Source organism: Bos javanicus, chromosome 28 (genome assembly GCF_032452875.1).
Source record: "Bos javanicus breed banteng chromosome 28, ARS-OSU_banteng_1.0, whole genome shotgun sequence".
Classification (NCBI taxonomy): Eukaryota; Metazoa; Chordata; class Mammalia; order Artiodactyla; family Bovidae; genus Bos; species Bos javanicus.
In genome coordinates this window covers 13,776,815-13,789,841 of record NC_083895.1, presented here as the reverse complement: position 1 = coordinate 13,789,841, position 13,027 = coordinate 13,776,815, and the positions used below count along the sequence as shown (strand labels likewise).

At 36.6% G+C, this 13,027-nt stretch overlaps 1 protein-coding gene across 6 annotated transcripts in view; it reads right to left on the bottom strand.

The window, feature by feature from the left end:
• Window positions 1–13,027, bottom strand: part of CHRM3 (cholinergic receptor muscarinic 3) — a 559,389-nt gene that overhangs the window by 397,783 nt on the left and 148,579 nt on the right. For all 6 annotated transcript variants that reach the window (XM_061404943.1, XM_061404948.1, XM_061404947.1 and 3 more), the window contains one exon: window positions 8,151–8,259. The gene's annotated coding sequence lies outside the window, so the exon portion shown is untranslated. The remainder of the gene's footprint in view (window positions 1–8,150; window positions 8,260–13,027) is intronic.

Here is a 13,027-nt window from a genome sequence, read left to right as displayed (position 1 = left end):
AAAGAGGCCCATTAATATTTATAGCATGAGTACATGAGACACCTGAGTTCTTCAATTTCAAGTATTGAACTAACATAATTTAAAACATGATTTTCTTTCCAGGTAATTTAATCCCCTTAAATTTCAAATGACTTCAAAATATTGTAATTATCTTCTTTATTAAACAACAGGTATAAAAAACACGGCTTCTTCAAAACTATCTCTGCTTCCTAGGCTTATTTGTTTTCAGACTTTTTTTTCCTTCAGATCAGTTGAGTGGCACATATAAGAGACAGTAAAACACTGGTGATCTCTGTCCACCATATGCTATGCTATATGCTAAGTCACTTCAGTCGTGTCCAACTCTGTGCGACCCCATAAAGGTAGCCCACCAGGCTCCGCCGTCCCTGGGATTCTCCAGGCAAGAACACTGGAGTGGGTTACCATTTCCTTCTCCAGTGCATGAAAGTGAAAAGTGAAAGTGAAGTCGCTCAGTCGTGTCTGACCCTCAGCAACTCCATGGACTGCAGCCTTCCAGGCTCTACTGCCCATGGGATTTTCCAGGCAAGAGTACTAGAGTGGGGTGCCATTGCCTTCTCCAGTCCACCATATAGATAAGCCAAATGTAAGACAAATCAGAACAATTCTTTGCAGATAACTGAGCTAAAAAGAGAGTGTTCATGTGAAAGAATTTGATGGGATGCCTGGTGGACATATAGCTTCCCTGATGGCTCAGTGGTAAAGAATCCACCTGTAATACAGGAGACACAAGATACATGGGTTCAATCCCTGGGTCAGGAAGATCCCCTGGAGAAGGAAATGGCAACCCACTTCAGTATTCTTGCCTGAAAAATCCTGTGGACAGAGGGGCCTGGTTGGCTACAGTCCAAAGGTTTGCAGAGTCGGACATGATTGAGCACACACGCCAGTGGATATAATATACTTATTAAGGCCAAGAATGTTAGTTTTTACCTTGTGGAATCAATTAATTATGCTACCACACACACTCACATTAATGTGAAAAAAATAAGATGTAATAAAACATGTTAAAGATATCTGACTTTAATGGTAAACCATTCAATCTTAAAAATGGTTAATGCATTCTCCTGAAAGACACCTTCCTGTATGTGCTTGAGGTCATGTCTCTATTAGATCCAGATTCTCATTTTTATCCATATCAATTGCTGGAGAAGGATAGAAGGGGAAATCTTTAATTATGTTATAATTACTTTTCAGGATATTAAAAAAGGCATGGTTTAAAATCTGAAGCATATTTTGAATATATAATTAATATATAATTTACTTTTTGAAAGCAAAACTAGTTTTCTAACTCCACATACAAAATATCATGTGCCTCCATATTTACATGCCATTCTACAGTGGTGAGGCTGTCACAAATTTAGGTTACATAAATACGCATATAAATTGGTAGTGTACCCTGCTCCTTATGCATTTCCTCCTTTGTAAAAAGAAGACAAAGCCATGCTTGCAGAGATATTGTGAATATTAAAGGCTGTTGTACAGTGAAACCCCACTGCACAGTTACTACTTTAGTAGATGGGAGCCATTATCAGCATTATCATTAAATTTCAACATGCAACTCTAAGTCCTTCAGCTAAAAAGAATGTCAGAAAATGGTCACCAAGTTGCTACAGTTTGAAGACACTAACAAAGCTATCAGGAAACAACCTGGAATTCACTCAAGTGTTACCTTTGGACGTTAAAAAACAACAAAACCTGAGCCTTTCAAATATATTGTTCTTGCTGCATTACTCTACTTGCTTGAGTGTATCCAAGCTTTAGTTCAGGGATAATGCCTACATGACTCCATTATATTTCTGCTGACACAACTGGATGAATATTCTTAATATAGGATTCATTCAAACATTATCCCTTTTTGCTTAAAGCATGTCAATCTAAAATAGCTCACACATTGAGACCTGGAGTACCCTGTCAACCCATTTTCCTCTCCTAAAGATGTCTTTATTAGCCTAATGCTTCCCACTTATCTCTCTATAGCCATCTGTGAAAGCTGAACAGCTTGAGATACCCTGTGCTACTTATAAGTCGTAGCCTGTACCAACTCCTGTGTGTATGACTGAAGTACAGGAAGTAACAAAGATGAAAGTCGAGTGTTTCCATAAGCATTTAGTGGACTTAACAGTCTTTCCTGTTAAAACAGTACTATCTGGGTGATATACAGTTACTGAAATAAATTTCAGATAAAATTTCAGTTAGCCATGTTACAAAGGCTTTTGCTCATTGACATAGAGGGCTTTTGGGGATTTGATTATTTTTCCCTCTATTTTTTTAAAAACAGTTTGAACCTATAGGGACCTTTCATTACACTTAATAGATACATTCCTCCCTTCTCAAATGAAATTAATGGTAGATACTTTTCATGAATATATGAAACATGTACACACAAATGTGATATGCATTATAAATATAATTAATATAATAAAATCTTCGAGAGTTGGTGCTGGACAGGGAGGCCTGGTGTGCTGCAGTCCATGGGGTCACAAAGAGTCAGACACGACTGAGCGACTGAACTGAACTGAATAAAGCCTTGAGAACTACTTTATTTTTTCTTACTAATTTACATGGAGGAAATCATGCTAGCCTCAGTCAAGATGAGATTAAGTAATTTTTATCAGTTTTGAAATGTTGATCTAAAAATAATATGCTTAATGATAAACTACTAAGGACGTTACTAGAGTCAGTTATGTAACATACAAACGATAGACCCATCATGGTACGTTGCAAGTAGCCATTTTTCATTTTTCTGGTTATTTTTAACCATGTAAATTAATAATAATCTTACTGAGGAAGATAAGGACTACCCTCAACAAGGCAAGAATGCAATAGGAAAGATGGATGCTTCTGTGGATTGAATGCTCGTTTGTCCCCCAAATTCATATGTTAAATCCTAATGCACAGTGTGAGAGTATTTGGAGGTCGGGCCTCTGGGAGGTGGTTATTAGTTTATGAGTGTGGAGCTCTCATTAATGGGATTAATACACTTAGGATACAAAAAAGAGGCTAAAGAAATTGCTTTTGACACTTCCACCACATGAGGACACAGCAAAAAGATGGCTTTTTCTAGGAAACAAGCGTGTACCATACATGAAATCTGCCAGGGCAGATATTGGATTCTAGACTCCAGAACTGTGAGGAATAAACTTCCATTGTTTATATGAGCTACTGAGTCAATGGTGTTGTTTTAGCAGCTTGCATGGACTGAGAGAAATGTCAACCAATAATAGGAAAAAAAGTGAGTGTAGTCTACCAAACAGGCGTGTACATAATACACGGGTGAAAGAAAAGAGAGTAGTCAATTTTAAAAGGAGGATTAAGGAAGTTTTCGTAGAAGGGAGAGCATGTCAAATGAGTTTGGAAGGACAACTTGGAGTTTGATGGGCAGTACCCACAAACAGGAGGAGGCTTGTGGTGTCACACTGGTAAGGCTGGGTGCTTCTAGGTTGGGCTTGGCCAGCAAAAAGGTGGAGGAGATCACAGTAGACCAATGAAAGGGAGCCAGGTAAAGCTCCTTGAGGCATTCACAACTCATCTTATTCCACTTCTGGTTACTCTGCAGTAGTTATTCAACTTTAATCAACTCTTCTGCTTGTCCCTGAATACCTTCTGCTCATTCACAACTGTGAATCAGAGGTTTACACTATTCCCCTTATTACAATGATGTTATGCTTACGATTATGACCTGACTGAGTAGACCTATTCTTAAAGTTCCATTGATAAACACTTCAATCTCCTGTCTCCAGTTTAGAGGAGACTTCAGTTCTGAATGGACTTCCCTGATGGCTCAGATGGTAAAGCGACTGCCTAAAGTGCGGGAGACCTGGGTTTGATCCCTGGGTCAGGAAGATCCTCTAGAGAGGGAAATGGCAACCCACTCCAGTACTCCTGCCTTCTGAATACCCCATGTCTCCTCCAAATTCTGGCACTTCTCTCTAGTTTTTAGAGATACCTTTTATCAAGTACTAGACTGACATCTAAGTCAGACTCCTTTAGAAGGAGACTTCTAAATTCATGAAAATGTTTAATATAAACATCACAAATCTATAAAGATTATGAAAATAAGCAAGGACATATGAGCATCTGTCTGTCCAGTACGGCTGATATTCCAACACCACGATGCTGCTTTTTCATTTTGTTACATGTGAAATCCTAATATGAGAGTTCAAAATATGAATGGTGGCCACGCTGAAGGACTGAAAGCTTGGGATAAGGCAGAGCCCAGGAGAAGCAGGACAGAAAAGCACCAGATTCGTCAGTGCATCTGGCCACCTAGGGTCCCATGCAGGGACAGCAAAGCAGCAGCCAAGCCTCATCCTACATCCATGGTTTGTGGGCTCTGACCTAGGAATTTACCTCCAAAACCTTTACCCTCAAAAGCTTTCTCCACAAACATGATTTTCCTCGTCAGGTGCAAACTTGATAAAAGCTAAAGTTATTGAAAAAATAAACAAGAATAAAGGAGAGTGTGTACAGAAGCATTCAATAATGTTATAATCCAAGTTATGGACAAGTCGGGTTCCATTTACATGTGAAATACTCTCTGGAGGCTGATGTGGATGGATACAGAGATGGACTGAGCGAACATCGCCATTGTTTCAGATGGTTTATAACTAAAACGTGAGGGAAAGAGACTCGGCTTTCTGTTCCGAGTGATACACAGCAGCCAGCCACAATCCACTCCTGGATTACGGCCCCAATTTATCAGTACTTCCCACCTTGGAAACAACTCATGACTCATTTGAAAATTGCCATCTATTCCAACCACTGAATTTTGTCCAACACAAGTCCAAAAGAAAATATTTTAAATTTCTTCATAATAAGAACAAGTATGCAGTCTGTTTTAGAGCATAGGATTATGAAAACGAAAGTTTAAACTCTCCTTCTCCACCACTTTGTGACACATATTCTATTTTTCCATCTCCTTTCTTTCTTCCCTTTCTGTCCGGAAAGTCATTTTAAATGCAGTAACAGCCCAATCTGCCTAACAAATAAGGAGCTGATATTCCCTGTTAGGCCTAAAAAACAGTCAATGGATTTCTGTTACTTTAATTTTTTTTAAATTATGAAAGTATGATAATACATTTATAGAAGACTTGGAAAATACAGAACAAAGCTACGTATAGTCCCACTCTATATTACAATTATTTTTAATTAGAAAAATTAAGATTTTTAGTTGGAATTTCAGTATCAAGCTCTCAAAAATTAATAGAATGAATGGACAGAAAAGTAGAAGGATATAGTAGACCTGAAAAGCACTATGAACCACTTCAACATAATTAAGATTTATACAATTTTCATACAACAGCAGGATATAAATTCTATTTAGGTTCCCAGAGTCTATAAACCAGGAGACAAGGAACCTATACAGGGATATAAAACAAAGGGCAAAAATTTCATGGTCTAAGGATATTGAAATAATACAAAGCCTGCTCTCTCATCACTGTGGAAGTTATGGTAGAAATCAATATCAAAAGATATTTGAAAATAACCCACATATTTTCAAATGCAATGGGTCATTTTCATTTTTTAAATCAGGATGTCATATTTGTTGCTTATACTTGTAATTTGATTTAAATTATCTGTTTGTCTTTTTTGAAATTCTGGATCGGACAGAGCAAATCCTGTAATTGGACACATTTCTTAAAGTCCCCTAAATATAACATATGGCAAGACACTTTCAGAAACAGAGAATCTCTGATGTACATTATTTTACAATTGCATTAAATAGTACTCTGTGAATATACCTTCAAAATTCCCAACAAAGGTGCCAGATATTGTGTTAAACCATCTTAACAAAAGCATTAGGAGTATATTTTAATTATTTTCATTTTATTTCTCAGAAACTAAGAATTCAAATAGTTCAGTTACTACTCTAGATTTCACCATTAATTCATAAATGGTTTTGAACCTAGGGCTTTCTGATTCCAAAACCTATAGTTAGCACCATAATTCCATGCTTATCCAGTGAATAATAATCACTAATGCTGACTGATTACCTAACAAGTCTCACACAGTGCTGCTGCTAAGTGCTCAACCAAATTAACTCATGTAATTCACACAACAATCCTATGAAATAAATACTCATTATTAGACCCATTTTATGATGAGGAAACTAAGGCAAAGAGCAATTAAATGACCTGTCCAACACTGCAGAGCTGGAAAACGATGAAACTGGGTTGCAACCCCAGGCAATCTGACTCTAGCCCTGCCTCACCCCACCATACTTAAGCACCATGCTACAATATAAGCAAGTGACTGTATGTTATCTGTTAATTAAGATTTTTGTTTCACTTATATGTAAAAATTTTATCTGCATAATAAAAGGCAATGGCACCCCACTCCAGTACTCTTGCCTGGAAAATCCCATGGACGGAGGAGCCTGGTGGGCTGCAGCCCATGGGGTTGCTAAAAGTCGGACATGACTGAGCGACTTCACTTTGACTTTTCACTTTCATGCATTGGAGAAGGAAATGGCAACCCACTCCAGTGTTCTCGCCTGGAGAATCCCAGGGACGGGGGAGCCTGGTGGGCTGCCGTCTATGGGGTCGCACAGAGTCGGACACGACTGAAGCGACTTAGCAGCAGCAATAAACCATTGCCTCTTCAATGGTAATCATATCCAATTTCTGGAAAAGAACTTGCAAACCACTTTTATTGTACTGGCCTGATTATATAATAATTCATTCAGTTTTAATGGAAAAGTCTTTCTCTATATTACTAAATACATTTGTCAAAATTTTCATTTTCCGTTTTTTATTTTAAACAGACTAGTGCTGCATTCTGTTGGCTAAAGGGGATGATCAGATGAGGTGTTATAGATATTTCAAGAAACAAAAATTTTAATATATTAAAACTGAATGAGTAATATCTGACTGCATTTCTACATTGTCCTCTTGGTATCCTGAAATGAAATTACACATAAAAAGTGAAACAAGTTGCCAGTCCAGGTTCGATGCACGATACTGGATGCTTGGGGCTAGTGCACTGGGATGACCCAGAGGGATGGTATGGGGAGGGAGGAGGGAGGAGGGTTCAGGATGGGGAACACATGTATACCTGTGGCGGATTCATTTTGATATTTGGCAAAACTAATACAATTTGTAAAGTTTAAAAAAAAAAAAGTATCTTGTATCTTGTCTCCTCTAAGTATAAAACACCTAAAAATAAACTTTAATGGAGTAAATATTCTGGAGGTCAGAACTAGAAGCCTAATTATATGGTTGATGGGGATTTGTGTATGCAAGTATATGTGAGGAACATGTGCTCCTCATTTAATCATAACTTTCTCAAATACAAAAAAAATAATTGGGGTCATTCATTTAAGTGTAATCTTACCATTTATCTCTTAGGTGAATAATGTATAAAATATTTGACACTATTAACCAATTTTAAAAGAAAATTGTGATTTTTTTTCCCACCTTCCTACTTGTGGTATTAGTGAGCCACAGATATCATCTATTTTTTATGGGGTTTTACTGTTAATAATTTCACATCAGGATCTCATTTATCCTTTAAAGCAATCTTATGAGTTAGGCAAAGCAGAATGTCTGCCTCTCAGTTCGTAGATGAAGAAACTGGGTCCTAAAGATTTAAGGGACTAGTTAGATGATAAATATTGGGGCTGGAACTAAAATTAAGGGAATTGAGTAGAATTTCCTTTCAATGACACCATAGATATCCCATGTCAATTACCATATGATACCTGTGTAAGTGGAAGTATATCAGATACCCTGTTAGGAAAAACTGCAATAAAATTGACCTGTTTCAAAATATTAAGCTAAATAAGATTTTTCTGTCTTACACTGCCAGATTTATATCAGATGACAGAACCAAAAGTCACTGAAACTTTCCAGTGACTACTTTCATTCAGTTAAAAAGGAGGTAAAATTCTATACTTCTGAATTCTGCCTATTTAGATATACCATATAGATCAAAAAGTAAAAATATATGATAGATGGATCTAAATGTACTTTTTCATTTTGCAATTGGTTGGTACATAGACTGTCTAGCCACGTTTCATAAGAGTAACACCAATGCACGTGTCTTACATGTTTTTTGCAAGATAAATGCATACTGTGTTGACAATCTCAATATATAACCACACAAGTGATACTGAATAGAGAATGACTTACTAGTGAGGAGCCTTGGTGGTATACATCATGATGGGAATGGGTATGGTTCAGTCAATCCACAGTCCACTGAGAAACTCGTAACAGAAATAAGTGCCATCACTGTTCAGACCTAAGCAGACACATACAGAAAAGACAGTTGGTCAGTAGATACCATTTTGTGTCATTTGTACAAGAGCATCTTTACAACCTGCAGCATTAAAACACAAAAAGACACCTGACAAGCAATCCAATGAAAGGGCTTTAATTTATACAACTCTGCTAATGAGTAGTACAGCAGTGGAACCACACTACTTAAATCAGTAAGGAAGTAAAAAGTTTAGTGATTAGACATTATATAGTGATTAAGAAGTAACAAAGTTAGTAGTAAACTGTATCACATTACTGGAAGGTTATAAATTTATCAATAAAAACCTAACCCAAAACATTTAACATTCTGTTGTAAATTTGGGGGGGGGGGATGTTATATGCTAAGCACTTACAACATGTCTGTGTATAAAATTTCATTCAGTCTTGACAACAGCATTGCAGTGCAGGTAATCCCTTCATTTAACAATATTTAAGGCTGCAAGCAGGGCCCTATTCTATAATCTATGCTTCTTTTTCATATCACGTGGAGTATGCCAAGCACACACTTCTTCCTATGCTGACTTGTGCTCCCTATGACTTATGGTATAAATAACAGATATCAAGAGGATTATAAAAACACGTATCTCTGTTTCACATTTAGTATCCTAGAAAACAAATACGGTATTCTACTCATCTTTGTCAAAATGTAAGATCTTTTGGGTACACACAGGTATTTGTTGATTAAGTAAATGAATAACAGCAACAACAAAAGTAGAAACTGAAAAAGAGAAAGTCTCAAGTCACACTTTTGCTTTGTCAATTCTTTCCTTTACTTACCAGAAGTATCTTCCTGTTTGCAACACAATCTGAAGAGGAAAGAGTAAGAAGAATCATCTAAAAATCATGTGAATGAAGTTCAAATATATATCATTAAAAGAAATACAAACTATTTGGCAGTTTAATTTAGTTCAGTTGGAGAGGTTTCTGAAGAACAAAAAAGGTAAAATAACAAAAATTTTCCAGAGAGAGAGAGAAAAAAACACAATCCATCTTTCACTTCTAGATCAGATACTAACTGCTAACACAGTCTAAGCACCTTGCCTGTGACGAGATCTCAAGAGGGGAGGACACAAAGATAGAGGAGAAAACTAAAATAGCTAAAGACTCCAGGTAGAAACTGCACATCACAAGAAACTACAAAGTGCCGCTCTGCATTGGAGATGCTGTAGAGAAAGCAGTCAAACTGGAGACCATGATGGTCAGATTCCAATTTACCCTGCAGAAGAAGCAAGCATCCTGCCTGTGTAGAGCAAGGGCTGGCAAACTGCAGACTGCTGCCTGTGAGCTAAAAATGGTTTTCACATTTTTAAATCGTTGGAGGAAATCAAAGGAATCATTTAAGTGTAAATTATTTGAAATTCAAATTTCAGAGTCTATAAATAAAGTTTTATTGGAATACAGCCACAACATCTCACGTATATATTGTCTCTGGTTACGTTTATGCTATAACAGTAATGTTGAGAGGTTGTGAAAGAACAGTATTACTTGAAAGGCTAAAATATATTTACTATTTGACCCTTTATAGATATCATAGGCTGATTTCTGGTCTAGAGAATTATTAGTTCTCAATTTGGAAGGGATGATATTAAAGAAAGGGGGTGCTTTAGAGCAGATTGGAAGCAGATTGGAAGCTGGGAATCCATTTCCCTATATAGATCCAGTGCAGTGCAGTATTATGAGTATAGCAGGGCTTTTTCTGGGGGCACGGGGGTTCTTCCCAGAGGAAGTACCAGAAAAGAGAGTAGATTCAGCCATACTCAGTCTGGCATACAGGCTACAGGCTGGACCAACGAGGATGGATGGAGAAATCCAGCCACCAGAATAAATGTTATTTTTCAGTATGACAGAATGAATTTCTCATGAAGAAAATCAAATCTCCAGGCTCTGATTCTCTCCCTGTATGTGCCAGCCTCTAGAAAGGCAGATAATCAATTTTTTTTTCTTTTTTTTGGTTCATTTTTTGTTGTTTTCTTTGCTGAAGATCTTAGAAAGATTAAAAGAGAAAACAGAGGCATCCTAAAGCAGGTGAAAGACACTCCATCGATCCCATAGAAAAGCAAATAGTGGATCATATCTAATAACAGATAAACAGGGGATGAAGCAAAACAAAACAAGGCATAAGAACTATATTAAAAAGAATCTGCTACATAATACATGAAAATATACGGAGAGGAAGCATTTTCATTTGAAGAATATCAAAGAAAAGTTAAATACGTTTTCTAGAACAACCACTCCATGCTTTTGATGAAGTTTGAGACAATACAGAATAAAATCCCAAAGATTTATCTTCAGAGAAGTTAATTAAACCGAAACAAATGAAAAGACACTTAAGTGGTTTCCTATTTAAATATTCATTGCATCTTGATGACAAGAAAAGGGGTTTTGATCTCAAAGACTTGGGTCTGAACATCAATTCCACTATTTTTCTTGCTGTATGACCTTGGACAACTGACTTTCTATTCAAAGTCTTATTTCCATCACTTCTTAAATAGGGTTATTCTGAGAACTGTAGGACCAAATATGCATAAAATGTCCAGCATACTGCCTGTCACATAGGAGGCACAGGATATGTACCAGCTTCCTATGTACTTTCTGATCCTGCTTACTTTCTCACCCTCTTACCCTAACACTAACCGTCTACCACAGTCATTACAGCTGTAGGAAAATGGTAGGTCTCTTTCATGTTGTCATATTTGACTTTGCATCTTGTTTTTGCTGGGTGGACTATACCTTTTAAACTTTGGACTCCTCTCTATTTAACGGGTAAATTGGTATTTACTTAAAAATTTAATTCAGAAATGAATCCTGCAACCTCCTTAATCCCTTAGACAAAAAATATAAAGTCACAACATTTTGTATATAAACCTATTTTTATGATTAATATTGTATTCTTTTTTATTTACATGTGTCTTTCCCAGGAGGCTATATCTTGGCCAAGTGCATTGCTATGATACATTAAGATGACCAACTACGGCCTCCTGTAGAAGACAGACATGTGAACAAATATATCTGCCTACATTTCTGCCTATTCACTGGCCTTACAGCAGAGATTGTGCCCTGATGCTTGTTGAACAGACAGCATCTCCTTCATGCCAGATGCAACCTGGAGTTAAGCAGTGACTTCATAAATGCTTGGTTATAATAGGCTCTATTATTTTTTTAAAGAATAAATAAAGAATGAAAAAAAGAAGAATGATGGAAAGATGGTGAGGATTTGATTAAAAAAAAAAAAAAGGACACTTAGCATATAGTTGCTGATCCTGACTACTTAATTATCCTGGAAATCCATATAGAAATATGCACAAAATCATATAAATATCTTCATTTTATACAGTTGGTTAAATAATTTTTAGAAGTAATTCCCAAGAACAATCTTCTCCCATATCTTGAACATTTACCATGTGTCACACTCTGGTAGATAACAACCTATAAGTCAGTTATTATTATTCTTATTTTTTTCAGAGGAGAAAACTGAAAGCGAGGAATCAAAATAGAATTTTTTCCTTGATTAATCATCACACAGGAAGTTGAGACCGAAGTCTACCAAATTCTAAAGTCAAGGTGTTCCACATAACAAACTAGGCATGCTCTCTACTTTGTAAAAAGACGTGCTTAACAGAACACTCATTGTGTAAACAGTTGGTAAGTGGTAGGTGTTATAACTGCTATTATTAATACCATAACCTAACAAAAGGGAACTGTTTTAACACTATGGAATGCTGTATTATTAAATATATTATGCTCTATTGCTATAATAAGTATGAAAGTTACATTAATATAAGGAAATGTGTACATGAATGCAGAATACAAAATGTTATATATAGGCTTATTAAAATTATAGGCAATTTCATGTAGGGTAGATTAACAAAAATTATGACAGTGTGATAAACATAATAAAATTGTGCAACTATGGGTAACTTATTTGAACTTCATCAATTTATTTGAGAAGATGCGAATCTGCTTGAGTTCAAGCTTATGTTTTAAAAAGCAAATAATGTATATACATTTCTAAAAGTGGTGGTAACATCCTAGACCTTCTGCACATTTGAAATCTCACTTTTTTCTTTAAGTAAAATAATATATTACTGCTGTTGCAGTAAGACCTGTTCGTTAGTCCATTTATTTATTTTGCTATTGGGAATGGAAGTATTTAGAGGCAGATTTAAAAATTAGAATGACTGAAGTGAAGTTGTCTTTGAAATGGAGTCATTTAAACCACCTACTCCAGTTAAAGGGCTTCCCTTGCGGCTCAGCTGGTAGAGAATCCCCCTGCAATGAGGGAGACCTGGGTTCTATCTCTGGGTTGGGAAGATCCCCTGGAGAAGGGAAAGGCCACCAACTCCAGTATTCTGGCCTGGAGCATTCCATGGACTGTATGGTCCATGGGATCGCAAAGAATCGGACATGACTGAGCGACTTTCACTTTCACTTTAGTTAAAATACACATCGTTTACCTTAATATTTCCCAATCAGCATAAGCAATTAGCACATAATGATGCTAACTTTTATACACAAAAGTTTTATACACACACACATGTGAGAGAAAGAACGAGCTATTTCAGCAGAACCTCAAGAAGAATAACGTGAAAATTATCCAAAAACGAGTAAGAATATTTGACAAGAGCAACAGTTGAGACGCAGAAACGTGTTGAATTATGCTCAGCTGTCTGCATGCTAAGCCTGCCATAGGCCATTTAGGCACTGCTCATCTGAGTTTCAGACTTTCCTCTGAAGGCAGTTCTAACCAGTGT